This window comes from Hemibagrus wyckioides, linkage group LG03 (assembly GCF_019097595.1).
Source record: "Hemibagrus wyckioides isolate EC202008001 linkage group LG03, SWU_Hwy_1.0, whole genome shotgun sequence".
Classification (NCBI taxonomy): domain Eukaryota; kingdom Metazoa; phylum Chordata; class Actinopteri; order Siluriformes; family Bagridae; genus Hemibagrus; species Hemibagrus wyckioides.
In genome coordinates, this window is record NC_080712.1 from 29,565,908 (window position 1) to 29,584,291 (window position 18,384).

Below are 18,384 nucleotides of genomic sequence, written 5' to 3' on the forward strand. Positions count from 1 at the left end.
TTTCTCCAGAATTCTGACATCTCAGAAATTGGCCTTACTGTTTCATCTCAGAATTCTGACTCTCAAACTTTTGACTCCTTAAAATCTTGACTTTATTAAATCAAAATTTTGGGACAAGTAAAGCTCTTGACATACTTCCACTATGAAAATAAAGAATTTTCTTTTGGGCATATGTTAGAATGCAGTGTTTAGATTTTTGGGGTTGCAGAGTATGAGCATAAGATAAGAGTATAAAAATCCCCAAATTTCTTTCCAGACTATCCAGACAGTCATTGTTGATTGTATAATCTTGGGAAATAAATAACCCACAGTGGAAAGTCATGCCTTCTCCTTTTATGCATAAATTCAGGCTCATTTATGGTTTTGCCTCTTTGTATATTAGTTGCCTGACAGCTGAAAAATTTCAGCCCAGATCCTTCATTCAGCCAAACGTATACACTTGAGCCAAAAAAGGAAACAAATTTAAAATATATTTATTTTAGTCTTTTGTATTCGGGATCTCTGCACCATTTTTGCTTCATCTCTCTCGTCAGGTGGAGGCGAGATGCTGTCTGAATAAACGGCCTTATTTGTCAGTGGAATATCCAGATGATAAGCAGAATTAATGTAGTTGCAAATAAGCATATGATGAAAGTATGACCTAAAATGGCACTGGACATAATTCAGGTGTTTATATTTTTATATATAAAATATATCAACATGCTTCATTATACAGTAATAATGAATGCTGAGTTGAGTGCAAATGTGTGCACTCCTCTTGATATCTGGACGAAAAAACAATATTTTACAATTTAGCTACAAATAAATATAGAACTGCAAGTTGTTAAATGGGATATGAAACTTTCTTCGTTTTTTTTTAAACTCCCATTGGGAATTGGAGCCTGGAAACCATCATGTCAAGCCTGCTACTGTCACTTGACGTGACTAAGCCACATTCTGACATAAACATCTCAAACTGATTAGGCCTGTTGGTGAACCGTATCTGCCGAGCTGTCGGGAAATGTATAGCATGCTTATGTAAGAAATAACACATTTACACATAGGAAGAACCGGGACTGCTGTTAGTAAATAGCTAACAGCATCCACAAGCGAAGCACTACTTTTAAATCAAGGCTAGTTTCATTTACTTGACAAATAGTGCACGGCGCTCGGGTAAACTCCGGTTTATAAAGTCCAGGTTTAGGACAGCCCTGTTTATACTCTGTTTCGGCGTCCTAGCTTCTAAACAATTAGACATCCGTGAAAGCTCACCGACTGTGATTAACTGTCTCAATTTCAAGCAAAACTAAGCAGCATAGCGTGTTTATTAGCAAGCAAAAAAGATGAATGTGAGCATTTATTTGGCATAAGTAGCCCAGTGTGTCCAGCATCTAACCTCTAAAGTGTACTTCCTAATGATGTTTGGTTCATACACACCTTCATTTCAGAATTCTCAGCTCAGATTAATAAATAATGGGAGGAAAAAAAAAATGATAAACTCTTCTGGCCTCATTTCCAATGCAAATGAAAAACAGTAATAGGTGGGGGAATAGAAAAGCTTCACTGTTATAAATTTGGCGATTATAAATGTTCTAAATGCATCGTTATTATTCATTATTAATAAATATTATAGAGTTGATCTCGGCTTTACGCTGAAGTGTAACGCTGTAATCCGTAAAAGTAAAGTAAATGAACGGCAAGGTATTAATTTAAGCTAGAATTCAGTACTTATAACATAAAATTGAATATAAAGCCACCCTAACTCAGAGTATCTAGTCTGGGTGTAAACAGTGCTTAAATTACAGCTTTGTGCTGTTGACCCACATAAAGAATTGTTCTCAAGGGTATTCAACGTCTCTGCCCACAAAAAAGAGAGATGGATCTGGACTTTTGTGAGGATATGAAATTGATTGATGGCCATGTCTACATTCCGGTACATTCTGTTTGATAAAGGTGTGTCGTATATTATTGAACACACATGTTGTCTGTTAAAATACAGAACAATCAATACAAATCATACACATAATGTAATGATGCCACCAGAGCGCTGGTGGCTCAGTGGTAGGTTTCTCACCTACCGTGGGGAAGGCCCGGGTTAGATTCCCAGCCAGTGCCCAAGCCCCAGCCACTGGATGCAGTGCCGGTCCCAAGCCTGGATAAAATGGGACGTTTGCTTCAGGAAGGGAATCCGGCGTTAAACCTGTGCCAAGTTGTCGTGCAGACCAGTCGGTCCACTGTGGCGACCCTTCACACATGTAGGGAGCCGCCGAAAGATCAACAACTGTAATGATACCACCAAGGGGGGTTTATTTATGTGTGTTGTTTTTCTTGTGCTCTGATTGATAGGTGTTTGTGGTGTTTTGGTATTTATAGTGCATTTTGGTCATGAAATTAACCGCATGCTTGTGAAGAGAACTGAGAGAAACGTTGGAGTGTTTGATGGTGCAGTTCCTTCGGATATTGAAATCAGACACTGTATGATTTATGGAATTAGTTTAAACAGAGAAACAAACCCATTAATAAAGCCTGGATAAGAAAAGGCTGCCTGAATGCAACAGAGAAATGTTAGTGTGTGTCTGTGTGTATTCTCAATATGGTTAGTATACATTGTGCAGATTTGTTAACTGTGTTACATGATCAGCGCTCGTTAAACTCCTCAGCATCACAGTATACCAGGAAGCTGAAAGACTTCAGGGACTCTTGCTCCTGAACATAGTAGCTAATGCTCTTGTACTCATGTGTTAGCGTATTGTCTCAGGAGATAAGGGTTGTGTATGTTTTAAACCGCTGTAGGCTCTCTGGATTTTTTTTTCCCCCCACCGCCAATAAATAGGAAACCAATAACGAAACAAATGAACAGAGTCCACTAATTTGACCACAGCATATACCCAACAACGGAATAAGCAATTCTGCAGTGGTTATTCCAGTAAGATGTGAGAAAATAGCACTGAAAATTGGTGAAAGCAACTGGTTACGAATGCCAGAGAGTTTGAAATGGACATTGATGCCTCCTGATGTGAACGAGGCGTAAGGGCTGGTTTGTGGAGCTCATATTACAAATGCATTTATCAAACTCAGCCTGAGCCAATCTCATACTGTCAGAGAGGAGCGGGCGGCGTTCTATCACCACGAGAAGTCCTGACAGGTCAAGTCCCTTCCTGTTATTGTCCCAGATTGTCTGAGTGCCCGTGTGTGTGTGTGTGTGTGTTTTTTTGCATGTATGAGTGTCCATGTCCCTCACGCTTGTTTACTCTGCTGTGTATTGATCAGTACTTTGTTAAACCCGGCTATCACGTGTGCGACATGAACGCAGTAATCTCAGCGCTCTGTGCTGCTCTTCTGACAGGAATGTTTGTCTCGTATCCTCAGTCTTCTTCTTAGGTTGTTCTTTGCATGCAATTGGGACAGAAAATCACAACAGAAAAGAGAGAGAAAGATCAGCGGATGGCCTCCGAATACATTTTTTTTTTGTCGTTTTGTCATTCGGTAGAGGTGGTGTGAGGCTCTGCGCCTGTGCTGAGAGGCCTTCAGTGTCTCTGTGTCCCGCTCCCAGTGCCTGCAGCGCTCTCTTACTATTTATGTACTGATCTTTGACAGCATGCCTCAGTCTCTCTCTCTCTCTCTCTCTCTCTCTCTTACACACACACACACACTCTTTCTCCATAGTCCCTTGTTGTTCCTTGCTGAGTGAAAGTCTGAGTTAGAATCAGGAGATAAAGGGTTGCTTTAAGGATATGCTGCTTTTAGGTTTCTTCCACAATGTTGCAGTTATTTTATCAAATCAAATAAATTCTTTATTCCCATACGCCTTGCTACTGATCTCAGGTACTGTAAAGAATAATAATAATGCATTTATTAAATTCAGCATTCCGTCACGATGGAGATAACTGGCATTTGTTTTCATCTATAAATAACTTTGGTCTTAAGGAATGGCACGTATAAATTTGTATTATATACCAGCGATGTTGAATTCTGTGTTTTCAGTCATTAGAAAGTGTTGAGTGATTTTCTAACAGCAGACATACTGAAAGCAGAGCAGAACAATAAGCTTTAGTGCAACCGAACAATGCGTACGAAAGCCACAGCAATAAACCGACAAGTTCTCATTAATATCTGCTTCACACTGAGGTCTTTGACAGACTTCAGACATCCTCTGAACTCTGCAGCGGGCTTTGATTAGACGTGTTTCTAAACCACAGATAAAGAGTTTAATGAAAAGGGGGAAAAAAAAGGAGAAGAAACGAAGGCTGTACACATGACCGGAAATGAGCCTAATGGACGCGAGGAATCAAAAAGCTCCGACTGCTTAAACTCATACATAATCATGCCCTTGACTGTTTGCAACTTTTCCTACAAGGCCTATTTAATTTTCTGTCATGAGCTCCTATTCCGACTTGCTAGTTATCTACTTATTGTCGTGCATCTGTTTGAACCTTGATTGAATGATTTTCTCCCCCTCCGGGCAATTATTATGGAAATGTTATTCCATTTCATCTCTCTTTCTCTCTGTGTCTCTCCGAATTACTCGAATCTCTCGTCTTTATTGCGGCTCAGCATGACGGAGCAAGTGCTCCTGTTAGGTTTTTTTTTTTTTTTTGGTGCAAAATCCTAATATAGCCGCACGCTAACGGGATTCGAAAGCACAGACCTTAGAATCACAGAGAAAAGCCAAGAACAAACCCGAGTTTGTGTTTCTAACGGACAGAAATCTGTACTGCCATGAGAGGACAGGAGCCGAGATAAGATTCCACTCATACCCGCTCCGAATCAGGAGACGTGATGAGAGGAATCTGGCAAATACGGTCTGACAGAGGCAGACTCTCTGACCTGCTTCATACAAATCCCATCAAGTATTCCGCTGGAGAAGGACATGTTATTCGTGTCGAGTACAGATATAGAGAATAGAAGCTTCTCTGAATCGCTGATATCGAGGATGTTCACTGAGCACCGATACAGAGGTGACACGGGAAGTCTCTAGCGTGGGATTGTAAAGTGAGCGTGTGTGGTGTGTCTCATTTTCTTGTGGGATTTGATTTTATTCTCTGTTGATTGCAGGGATTATGGTTTAGACCCTCTCGCACACATTCAGTAAATATTTCAGCTACCTGCATGCGGCTCAGGCTCAGGTTCCCCTCAACAGTCCAGCAGTTTGAAAATGATGTCTCAAAGATTTTATTTTTAATGATGGACAATATCCCACTTTCTCCTTCTGTAGACATTACTCAGAATACCTCTGACTAGAGGAAAGAAACACAATCAAGACTGCAATACGGTATAGCTCTTATTTCTTTGTGCAGGTAGCTGGGGGGAAAAAAACGTTTTTCCTGAAAGTAAAGGTGTAAATAAAAAATCAATCTAGATCACTGTTTGTGTGCAAAGTTCTCCAAAGTTTTTCTAGTTTTTTCTAGAGTGTGGGTTCAACATTGTTGTTAGCAAATATTACATTTGTAAAGACTTGTTTTTGTCAATTTTATTTAACCCCCTTGTGTGTGTTGAGGTTATAAAAGCACTACAGAAATTTTACAGAAAATGTCCTTCACACGTTTTCTTTATCTCACTCTCAAACAATATCACAAACCAAATCACAACATACTCTTATTGGAAAATAATCAACCTCAGATGTAACAGTAACTCAGCTCCTGGTCTGGCCACATCACTCCACTACATCTTACATCACAACAGCACACTCTTGGTGTTTTATTCCTGACTTATTCCATGGAAGGGAACACTGTGCTGGGCTAATCATCGTTAATAAATGGAATAAATCCGTTCGGGGTTTGTTTCTCTTTTTTTGTTGCTTGTATTAAAAACAGTGTAAGGTAATTGAATGCAGAATAATGAAAAATAAACGTTAGCTCAGATCTTTTTCCAAAAGTAATCGGGTTAGAAAACATTGCTGATTACGTCTTTAATCATCTCATTTGTTTTTCCTATCGGATTACTTTTTCCGCACTAATCTACACCACAACACTGAAAAACATTCATTGTGTTCAAGGTGTCTGGTAAGTCACCGGTGCTTTTTGTTTGTTTGTTTATTTTATTTATTTACTTACTTTGAACCCACTTTCCCCCCTCAAACAAAAGATTTTGTAGCTATCTCACATCCGTGCTATCGTTCTAATTGATTTATGTGCAGATTTACTATAATGTAAAAATAAAAAATGCCTTTGGCTTCACTTCCAGCCACCGACCAGTTGAGTGGAAAAGTGAACAGGACAGAAGCATATTGAGTCATAAATCATTCCAATACTGTATGCTAAATAGAGCTGGTGTTGAGAACGCGCGAGAGCGGGTAGGCGGCTGGCCCAAAAAATCTGTCAGTAGGCTTCATGATTGAGGCCAATTGACATGTAATTAGCTCAAGATTAATGCAGGCCTGATGATTACCCCATGATTCATTTTTAAGCCATCTGTTTATTTAAAACATTGATTCGAAATCAATTTCTGGCTATGCCTTGCATTATAAGTTGGCACACCAGCCACCGTGCTGATTATCACCGCTGCTGCTTTGTTGTATTATCAATTAGATTTTCACATTTACTTTCTTTGACTCGTTCGGAGACGCCGTTTGGGTTTTTAAGTAGGCAGTTAAGTCTGCTGAACTGGAAATATTTTGTTCAGAAGACTGTAGTCTGTGACACTATGAATACACAACATGTGTTAGAAGCCACGACTTCACGCGGTGGTGATTATGCTACTGTGGCACAACACGTTCAAGAGTGATGAGAAATGTCCAGTTTTATAGACGGAGGTGGGTGGAATTGTCTAAGGCAGAAAGAAAAGATGTGAAGGATATATTCCAGTGCCTCACATATTTATATCTCTATATGGATTTGGATTTAATCCCAAAGCGGTTAAAGGGTTTTCTGTACTTTTATTTATTTTAAATAAAGAATGAACCCTACCGCAATGATGTAGTCTTCTGTATAATATATCAGGACTGAAGGCTTTGTCCAAGAAATGTCCTTTTTGTCCTCAGGCACTGTTTTAGATTATTGAATAAGCGCTGAAGATTGTTGGGCTGCACGTCAACATAGCCATTCACACATTGCTGCTGCACACTGGACATGGATTCGAACTTGACCTGCTCCTATACACTCTTTACCCCATGCATATACAGTATTTAGTGTGTGTGTGTGTTCCAGGTTGTATTCTCAGCTCTAAACAATAACTGCTGATGGATTAGCTCACAGCATTGTCCAGACATCCTAGGTTCGCCGTGATCCCAAACAGTCTTGGCTAATCGCTCCCCTAATAGATCATTCTACCGCGCGCCTTTTGTTTGTCCCTGTCATCGTTATTGGCATCAAAGAGAGCCTCCTTGGTGTGTTCATGCCCTGTTGTTAGAATCAATAAGAAGCAAATTATCCTATTCAGTGTTAGTTTACAGCACTGTAGGGAGCTTTCTAGTAAATGTACTGCATCACACTTTATGTCATGTATGATACTGTAGCTGGGGTAATGGGGGTAAATACCAGAGTCGCTTGATTTCCTTCAAATATTCTCCTCAGATTTTAAAGAGTGATACTGAGTTAGAAAGGCTTTAGTGTAACACTGTCACGTAGACCACGTAGGAACACAATGCGACTATATTATTTTAGATGAACAGATATTGTGTTCTAAACCGATACAAATAGAAAATATTGCGGGCAAATATATTAACTCTATAAGAAGGATTTATACAAAAAAAAAAGCCCTGTCCACTTCTGGTTTAAACCCAGATACAGAAACATATTTGCATAAACGGTTGTAGACGGTGGGGATTGTGTTAACATTGTGTGTGTGATTCAAGGTTAATTTTAGTCACAAAGTTAACAATCAGAGCGTGTTCATGTCCACCCACATCTCGCTTGTTGTCCGTTTCAGACATTTGGCTTGCACCATTGGCGCTGGTACTGAAAGCCACAGCAGGTCAGGGCAGACAGTTGCATCTGAATACCATTAACCTTTCAACTGCAATGGCAGCGGAAGCCTCCGCAGATGTCCAGCTTTTGGGTTCATAGCAAGAGAGAGAGGGGGAAAAAGGCCAAGCTAAGGTCATATCTTGAGCAAAACTGTTATGAAATGCTTTCAAGTTCGCATAAAGAACAGGAAATAACTGCCTTCGAGCAGCATGGCAGCATTGTGGACAATCCAAGTTTCTCGTGTAAATGTAAGACGTCCAATTAGGGTTTTTTTTTGCAGTGTTGGCTGTCTTAAAATGGTAATGATGCTATTAAAAAAAAAAGGCAAGGAGCTTTTTAAACTTGGCTGTCTGTCTCTTATCCCTCCTCCCTCTCCATTTATCTCTGTAACCATTCTTCACAAGGGCGATGCTGGTTAATGAAATCGGCGAAGGCCAACTGGGAGCCCGCTCTCGCTCGACTCCGAGTGAATTGGAAACACTCGGCTCGGCCATATTGCAGCTGCGTGAGAGGAGCGGTGCGCAGTCAAAACAAATTAGCAGTGAAACGGGGAGTCGTAGTCAAAAGTCGAAATCTCTACTCCTCCTCGCGTGCCATATTAGAGAACGTACACCTGTCAGTGATCTCTCGAAGACGATCATCCGAACGTGTTTATTTTCAAAGGAGAATGTTGGAGAGCGGAATCGGCGCGCGGGTTTTGTCATTTTTCGAAAGGGTACCTCTCACATTCTGAGCGTAAATAACAGTGTGTAGTTTTTATGCTGTTATTATGCAAGGCTTTTGAAAGAGAGAATCCAAACACAAAGAATTTCTGAAAAGGAAACAGGTTTGTAAATATGGCGACGAGATGACCGAGAGAGAAAAATCAGGTTTATACCTTTGCTTCTTTTAGTCTGTATGTTGAATCACAATCATGGCATATTTGATATTTTTTATTTGTTCGGTTTAACAGGTTTAACTTCATGGCTTCGTTTAGCAGCCCAAAATATGTCCTGTTCTGATTGACTTCCTGCAGGTAAGTTGATTCCTGAGAATCGGTTTCTCAGTCACTAGAGTTTTCTTGGAACAGGACAGAGAGAATATCACTCTCTGTCCCGCGTCAGAGGTCCAATTCATCTAAACGATTAGAAATATGAGGAAGGGAAGTTTGCCACCTTCACTCTGCATCATCTCCAGAATGTTTGTTTCAATGAAAATGTCATGTTCAGTGTTAGAATTATGTCTGTCAGTGTGAAGATGTTCTTTGCTCGACTCTCGAAGCTTATGAATATACCATTAAAGAAGAACGCTGAGCTTTATTTAAATGTAAACAAATGTGTGAAGGTGAATATTTATAATTATCTCTAGTGCACAGGGCGTTACGTTGATGAAACTGAAAAACATTCCCATACATGAGCAATAATGAATCGTCTGGAGATTGAAACTTGTAACACCTGACAATCCCAGGAGACTGACTGACCCTGCTGTCTGGGTGCGAAGGATGGCAATGTCAATCACGATGATGCTTGTCAGTCATCGTTAGCTCATGGATAAAGAAGCGGCAGTTAGCGTTCTCCTTCAAGTGCATTACGCTGCCCTCTGAGTTCACGTGTCTCAGAGAAAGCCTGTGTCCACCTTCACCATGCCGGAGTGGTAGCTGTGGAGTGATGAGAGAACTATAGTGGTTAGGAAAGACTAAAAACACTGGGAGAAAGCAGTGCTACTCTTAGCATTTATTAACATTCAGACATTGTGGAACAAAAATATATAACAATATTTTTCTGTGCTAAACGCTTCCCATACCAGCCTCTCTCTTATATATCTCTCTCTTTCATGAAGTAAATAAGACCAATGTCATGTCAGGGCATTAACTGTCTCTCATCTACTAACACTTCAGCATATTTATCTAGGTTTTTTGCTGTTAAATATCGCTGATTTAAAATGCTTTCAGGTTAGACTTACATGGAAGTCCTTTTGTAAGTTAGAAATGTTTCAGTATTAGAAAATTAATATAAGCCTGTGATTTGCTATTGCTGCTTCATCGCCAAGCTGTTATAGAAAATAGTAGAACACACCTTTTCATCCCAGCAATGAAAAGTTATTAATACCGTTAGCAATAATACTTGAACAAATGACAACTCTTCTAACATATTCAGGTTTTTATCTGAGTTTTTAAGATCGGGGGAAATGGTTTCATGGGTGATTGGGTAATACTGCGCCATTTGCTTTTTATTTCACCATTACGAGCGCTGAGAGACGAGAGACGCCAGACACACCCTGCAGCTGAGGCTGTTTCTCTGCACCCGTTCTCAGGTGCGCTGCTTTTGCCCAGGTTCTCGGTAAATGACCCTCTTCCGGCTCGAAGGCCTAAACCCCCAAAGAGCATTGCATTCTGGGTTATGTAGGTACTGCATATTCTTCTCTAATTGCCATCACCTGCATACAGGAAAAGGCCCAGAGGTTTCTATCTGGGACACACTCTTGTGCATAGGAGATGTACTGGTCTAAAAAGTCTCCAAAGTTTAAAGGGTTTGGAATTCTAAGTTTAAAGGCAACTGGGAGATTTCTCCAGCGCTTGAACACCGTGTATAATTCAGGATGTCATGCGGCTGAAAAATTAAAGATTAAACCACAGATGCAGCCACCTAGACTGACTGCTGTGAGACTTTTAAGGACGCTTTTACACGTTTTTTTCCTCTTTTTTTCTTTTTCTTTTCCACTTCAGCCACCAGCGCACATTTTACTTGTAATCCTCTGGGAAGCAGTCGGTGTTTTTCTTTTTCATAGAGGAGCAGTGCCACCATTTTTCAATGCTCTTTACCTCCTGATCAGTCAGGTCACCAGTTACAGAGCAAGCGAGGAAAACAAACATGGTGGACAAAGTGCAGGTGAAGAATGAATCTTGTTAGTGAGTGAATAGAAGGGGATTTATGATATTCAGGTGATTTATTGGCATGAAATAATCCATCATTGCAGTATAACCAAAAATAACAGAGGGTCTGTTTTTGGAACGTTCATCGGTGTACAATATGACGGCCCACTTTCACTGTAGCTGCATCCAGTCACATCACACACAAGCCTCGAGTTCTGTTCATTTTACTGCCTTCAAATTACCATCATCACCAAAGGTACACTAGTTTTTATTTTGTCTGTCTATCTTTTCTGTCAGTCTATCTATCTATCTAACTAGCTATCTAGCTATCTGTCTGTCTGTCTGTCTGTCTATCTGTCAGTCTATTCATCTATTTGTCTGTCTATCTTTTCTGTCTATCTATCTATCTATCTGTCTGTCTGTCTGTCTGTCTGTCTGTCTGTCCGTCCGTATGTCTGTCCGTCCATCCATCCATCCATCCATCCATCCATCCATCCATCCATCCATCCATCCATCCATCTATCTATCTATCTATCTATCTATCTATCTATCTATCTATCTATCTATCTATCTATCTATCTATCTATCTATCTATCTATCTATCTATCTATCTATCCCCTCAGTGTGTCTTTCTGTTTTGTTTTTTTTTTACTTTAGTTTTTTGGGTTTTTTTTTAAAGAAATCTTTTAGATAGGTCCCTTCCTTCCTTTGTCTCTCCATTTTTCTTTCTTTCATTTATTTTTCCCTTTTTTCTCGGGAAACAGGGGACGATGGGAAAACAAAGGGATGTGCCTCTTGCTCAGCAGCTCGTTCTTCCCGCTGTTGCGTGAGTGAGTCTCTGAGCTGTGCTGTGCTGAGCTGATCGGAGCTGTGTGTGAGGGATGGTGTTTAACTCTCATTACTCTGGCATGTGGTGACCAGCTCTCACCTTCACCTAATGCTGAATTATTCACCTGCATCACTCACAGCCCCTGATGAGCTGTTTCCCTTCTCCCTGTCGCATTTAAACAGCATCTTTTTTTTTAATTGAACAGTTCATAGCGCTAGCACAAGGGCTCTTCTGCCTGTGTGTTAGAGAGTAAAGTGTAGTAGTGTATATTCCCCCAAACTGAATCAGAGCAGCAGAGCTTATTCTGTAAATGTATTAGAGGGAAGATGGGGCATTACTTAATGCTGCAGAAGTGTGTGTTGGTGGAGGAGGAACGTGCTCTCCATCCTGAACGATACGCCGGCGATGTTTTGATAGCGAGGCGCTCTGTGACTTTTGTCATTATCCACGGCTCCCAATCGATTCAGCTCGGTCCTGTCTGTGAGGAGAAACTTGACTTTTACTCATAATTAAAGCAATCTAGATGCAAATCAGGGCACATTCCTGTGGCATATTGTGTTATGAGGCCTTCCACGCTCGCACGAGCAGCGTGTTATTACTGGCCTTATCAGAAGGCGGACACACACACGCACATATACACACACATCTACACATAAACGTACACATACATAATTTCTCCTCGCATGCCTTCTCACAGCCAGATGTGGTTTCCCTTCCCAATCCAATCGTCCCGATTAGCTGCATTCATAAAGGCTGAAGGCTTGTAATTGTCATGCTCAGAGCTGTACAAGATGCTTTTTATAGTCCACATTCATTATTGAACTGCGTGCATGCCACATAGCAAGGTTGTATCCATGTCAGTGGATGCCATTAAAACCCATTATCCTGTCAAGAGCAATCCATGTCACGCAGGTCTTCACATGCATGAAGAAGTACTCACCTGTATCTTACGCTCGTATCTCAGACTCATCACCGGTCTCGGAAATTCAATTTTAAACACCACTTACTGTGAAAGTATTAACTGGATGTTAAATATTGAATTGTGCTCCCAATAAGGCCAGGGTGATTAAAAAAACTGGTGTTATTAACCCTGGCCAGCTTCTCTTGCTCTTATAAGAGCTAATTTCACATGTCCGTAAAATCAAATATTAATGCACCTTTAGAAGCAGGGAGGGAAAAAAATCATTCTGTCAACCACTTTCACCTCCACACACTTTAAATGGAGACATTTGCATCTGTCAGCATGTCCAGGGACACTTTCTAATTTATTATCTATATCATTTCCAGGTAATATACTTCGCCGCGTACAGCCTGTCCTCCTCCCATGTTTACCCTCCGCTTTTAAAGATTCATTCTCATTTTTGCATGTCACTCCTGCAGGTGTGAGAGAGAGAGAGAGAGAGAGAAATCACATTAAGAAGGGAGAGGTGGGTGGGCCGTGAAGTTTCAGGCTGGGTATGTGTTTGTTTTTGGCTTCCCATCTATTTACGGCACACACATCATTAGGAGGATCCAACAGCAAGACAATACACAGGAAACGAGTCATTACCAGCTAGGTGGAGATCAATTATTGCCTCTTTTTCAGCTCATTGTGCAGATTCTAATTAAGCAAGCAGTATCGGAGGGAGGGAACAACGCCGCTGACTCATTCTGGGACACATTTATCAACAGCTTTAGTATTTGGTTAAAAGTTTGGCATGTCATTTAGGTGTAATTGATAACGAGAGGCTATGAAATACACTTTATCAAACGCTTATGCTTTTTTCCCCCCATACTGGAAACATTTCTAAGCAATCAATACATGCTGTAAACTCTGTACAACCTGAAGTATTCAGAGCTGTCCAAAAATATACGTCAGAGAAAGTTGCGCGAGTTACTCGGCTGCTTAAGTTGATTTTTTCGTGGGTCCTTGATTCAGATTATCGAAATTACCTGCATGTAGTTCCCACCTCCAAGGTTGTCTTTTTTTTTTTCTCTCAAGTGTCTGAAACAGCTTTCACTAGCATCTAGACCACAACCTCTATACATAAACACTCATCTTTAAGCTCAGGGATGGAAAATGCAGGCTGAAGAAGCAGAAATAGTAAGAGACAGTTTAAAAATGGAAAATAAAAGGTCTCACAGAGTGAAATATGTATAAGAAGACAGAGAGCACTAAACTAAACATCCAGCTGGAGTCTAGAACCCTGCTGCAAGTAGACATTGCCATATAATAGCACTTGATCCAGCACATAGAGATAATTGTGTGCACTTATCGTTGTAGAAGGATGTTATGTTGTGATTTAGCGTTATAAATAAAATCATATAATGTTTTGTGAATGCTCTAACTCTGACCTGTTCAGGTGTCATCCAGGTGTTGCTGAGCTCTGACTTTATGTCCTGCGGTCACTTTAAAAGCCTTGTCTGACGAAAGCGATTATATGATGTGGAAAATGTAAATGTCCCATTGTGGCTGTTCTAACTGTTTGATTTGCACAAGTCAAGACCCTCCTTTTTTTTAAAAAACCAACTCCAATTGTTCCAGCTCATTCCAAAGGCGCCGCTTTAGTTCAATTCCTCCATTTTCAATTACAGAACCCGCATTAGCCGCATGTGTTCTTCGCCCTCTGTCTTATTCTGCTTTGTTAAATAGTGTGAAGAAGCCACGTGGCTAAAGGTTAATGCAGTGGTAATTATGAATGTGATTTCCCCTTGGCTGAGGAGCTGCTATGCGAAGGCGGCACTGTGATCATATCTAATGCATTAGCCTAATGACGAGATTCAGACGAGGCCATTCTCACGCTTTATTAAACCTCACGCCACTGTCATCTTCTGCGCCAATTTAGTCCCGAGACTGCGTATGCCACTGGTGAGCTAAACAGCGGGCCGAGAAACCCGGGCACACACACACACACACACACAGACACACATTGGGGCTTCAGCGTGCCTTGATTCAACTCGGTGTCATCCTGGGAGGCATTGTTTACCGCTCTGTTCTTGTTTTTCCGTGGCGAGGTGTGAAAAATCAGGATCTTTGTTCGCAGAAGAACAAAATGTACAAGTAATTCGTCATGGTGCAAAAAATAAAAAATAAAAAATCAATTCCAGGGATAGTGTGTGCAGTTTAAAAGTATAAATATGCAGCGAGGCAATAAGAAAAAAAAAAATCTGTAAGTGAGTAGAAGAACAAAGCCAGTGTTTGGAAATCATAAACACGTTCAGAGCGGCTGAGAACGATGAGCGTCAAGAATAGATAATCTGATTCTTTTACTCCATGGCTCATCCAGCCATCAAACGATTTTAACAGAGACACAGAAGCAGACGCTGACAGACCGATTTAAATACAGTCGAGGAATAATAAAGCTGGGGGGGGGATGGGGGATTGGACGACTCTGTTGTTCTCCTTGTTGACAGATTTTCTATTTTTATAGCAGTAATATGCTTGTTATAGGAGAACATATTAAAGTAAAGTTGCTGCATCATATAAATTCAATAAAACAGTCACGTTACTTTTTGCTGAGTTTGTGCAGGTTTGGTGGTTTTGGGCTTTTAGATTATTTAGTGATTCATGCCACATCTCTGTTGGATTCTCACTTCTGATTGGTCTAGATGACGGGTCATTTTCTGTAGCATGAGGCAGCTCAATTCTAGGATTATACAGTATATGGTGCAAGTATATGGGTTTAAAGGGGAAAAAAAACCCAGGATGATGCCATTCACACTAACTACAAAGATAGCGCTGAAGATACAGTTAGAGATAGTGGCACTGAGTTCCACCTCCTCAGACTTCTCTGGGTATTTACTTTTCTGTCAGTTTTGGACTTTTACACTGCATCAGATTAGAGTTAGACAGCGTGCAGTGGTTTGGCACATACACCTGGACTGAAGTGTGTGTTTCCCCTTCAGCATGTGTCTCTGCCACCTGCTCACTGACGCAGCACTATAGGAGCATATGCTAAATTAAATTTCAACTCATTTTTATCCGCATGAGTCTGGGCCCACACTCAGTCGCCGCATCACCAGTTGGTTTTGTTTGGTTTTGTCGTTATGTTTATCGCCGCTTCCTCACACAGAGCCACTAAAACAGAAGTAGAAATGGCTTTCTGGTTTGGTTTACAAATGATGCTCGTAATTAAAGCCCTAATCAGCAAATGTTTCTGGCATCTACTTCATTAACTGCATATCATATAGTATTTCTAGTTTAAAGCATGCCAGGTTGGGTTATATTTTTCTTTCCGAACTTTCATAGCATTATGTCTGGCTGATGCAAAATATATGATGCACTTCACCAGCTTAGAGTAATTCCACCTTGAACAACTTGAACATAATTAGTTCTGGCAGTTTTGTCACATACACATTACTGGACAGTGAAATTCTTTCTTCGCATATCCCATCTTTGGGGGTTGGGGTCAGAGCGCAGGGTCAGCCATTATGCAGCACCCCTGGAGGGCCTTGCTCAAGGACCCAACTGTGGCAGCTTGGCGCTGCTGGGGCTTAAACCCCAATCTTCTGTTCATGAGCCAGAGCCTTAACCACTTGAGCTACCACCACCCCACATTATCTTCATCTTATCTGTGGTGTCTACCTTTTATTTTGTCATAATATTCTTAGTCCATGGTTTCAATAGTATTGTTTTCCCCACATTTTTTCTACATTGGCATTCAGCTATCTGCTGATAGTGGAACTAATGGGAATTCATCTCTACCTAGAGAGAACAATGCAGTGGCGCTTCTCACCTGTACACTCTGCTCAAACAGATCAGCTTGCAAAGCTTCCACTTTCATGCTAAAACCACCACCATCATGCTTCAGGTGCCAACTAGCCATTTTGTGTTGGTTGCTGGCCAGACCCTCTAACCCAGTGACATGGACCAGTCAGATCTGGAAACTTGAGTTTGTTGTCTCTACTACTTCTACGTTGAACTTTTCATAAATATCAACAATGGTGAGTGAGAAAAGAAGCACTTTTGGGTTTTTTTTGGATCTATCAGCAAAACCTCACTCAACAACTTTCTAAAATCGTTTGCTCCTCTTGACTCCTACGCTCCTGCACATGCTCACAGGTCAGTCATAAAGTTCATGGGACAAAAAGACAAGTATGTTTTAATAGCACTTATTAAAACCCCATTAAAACTCTTCTAAACCAATGAAACATTTAGCTGTTGTCAACGGTCAGTATTCTAATAGGTTTAAATGACCACATTTCCTTCAATAGTGCCAAATGTGGCAACAAGCACAAATATCTGTAGACATCAACATGAATGGTAACGTTTTGGAGGAACAGGACCGGTGTCAGAAGTGGAAAAAGAAAGAATAATCCAGCTCACACCTCTAATGTGCAGAGTCTCTCTGTGCAAGATATCACAGGTCGAGCTGATCCCGGAGTCCAGCTTCTCCCAATCTTATCTGTCAAGCTTTTAAGAAAGAGAGGAAGAGCTCACACCTGAGCTGACACCGCTTTAATTGTGTTAGTGATTAAAAGAACCTGGTTGTCTGGGTAGAAAGAGAAAAGGGATTAAACACAATCACAGAACAGAGACAGATAAAGGTCAGAAAGTTGCCTCATTTTGCACCGGGAAATCTTATTGTCACTTCTGGTCATTTCTGATGCAGTGGGAGTCTGACCGTCTCAGGGCCGTATTCGGAGACTTCAGCTCGAGTTTAAAAGATTTCTGGGAAAGTTTTTCTTCAGATTCAGATTAGTCTAAAATAGATTCCTGGCACATGCAGGGTGGACATTCACATTATTGAAATTAACTGCATGCAGTTCACGCCTGCGAGGTTGCCAGGTTTTTCTTGTGTAGAGCTTTTTCTTTTCTAGACTTTTTCTTTTCTTTTGCGGCCGTCCCTTAAACTGTAAAGGCTTTCCAAAAATAGTCCCATTTATTCCTATATTAGGCTCATTGTTCAAATGTGAATTATAATGTTTTGGCTGTTTTGCTTTTTATTTCAGCAATAATTTTTTTACGTGATTGTTTTCGAGTTATTGGGGTTTGGATTTAAACCCTTTCAATTCAAGGGACCAGTCAGATTGGCTGATCATTAGAAGTCAGTGATTTATAGAACAAGTTTGATATTGGTGGCTTGGTATTTCCAGTTTCAAAAGAGAAATAGCGATGCTTCACAGATCCTTCGAATCCCCGAGACTCTACATTGACTCTACACTCAGTGGTGCCACACTGGCTGCTTTTGTTGAGTGTTTGAAAATCTGTAGCTCTCCTGGTGTTGTCATTCACAACAGCCTCGAAAGTTTATACACAGAGCAAAACAAGCATGCAGTGAGTGGCAGATCTTTGGACAGAAGGCCCATGCTGATGAGAAATGTGAGAGGAAACTGGTCAGAGTATTTTCAGGAAACTGACATAAGTCTTTACAACCATGGTGAACAGAAAAGCATCTCAGAACGCACAACATGCCAAACCTTGAAGTGAACGGACAACAAGGGAAGACCACATGAGTGTGCACTGGACAGGTGACCACTGGAAAAAACATCGCTTGCTCCCAATCTGCAGCCGTCCAGTTTCGGAGAGCCTGTGCCCACTGTAGCTTAAACTCTGATCAATAATTCAGTGTGAAATAAAATTTGAATGCAGCCCTCACTTTTCTGTGTGTAAAACAGATTTTGAAAAATGAGGTCTGGACTTGGGTCAGTGTTGAACTTTCTTACATCCTTCTGCATGTCTTTCTTTAGTTTACTGAGCAGCTAGCGATTATCTCCAGAACACCTTCCAGAACTTCTGCATCTCAGCTCACATAACAATTCTAGAATAATTTCAAGTGAACAGCAGTCTCTCTCTCTCTCTCTCTCTCTCTCTCTCTTTCATGCTCTTTCCCTCTCTTTCC

At 40.8% G+C, this 18,384-nt stretch overlaps 1 protein-coding gene across 2 annotated transcripts in view; it reads left to right on the plus strand.

Annotated features, from left to right (window-relative positions):
- Positions 1-18,384, plus strand: part of macrod2 (mono-ADP ribosylhydrolase 2) — a 570,945-nt gene that overhangs the window by 462,138 nt on the left and 90,423 nt on the right. The window lies entirely within an intron of this gene.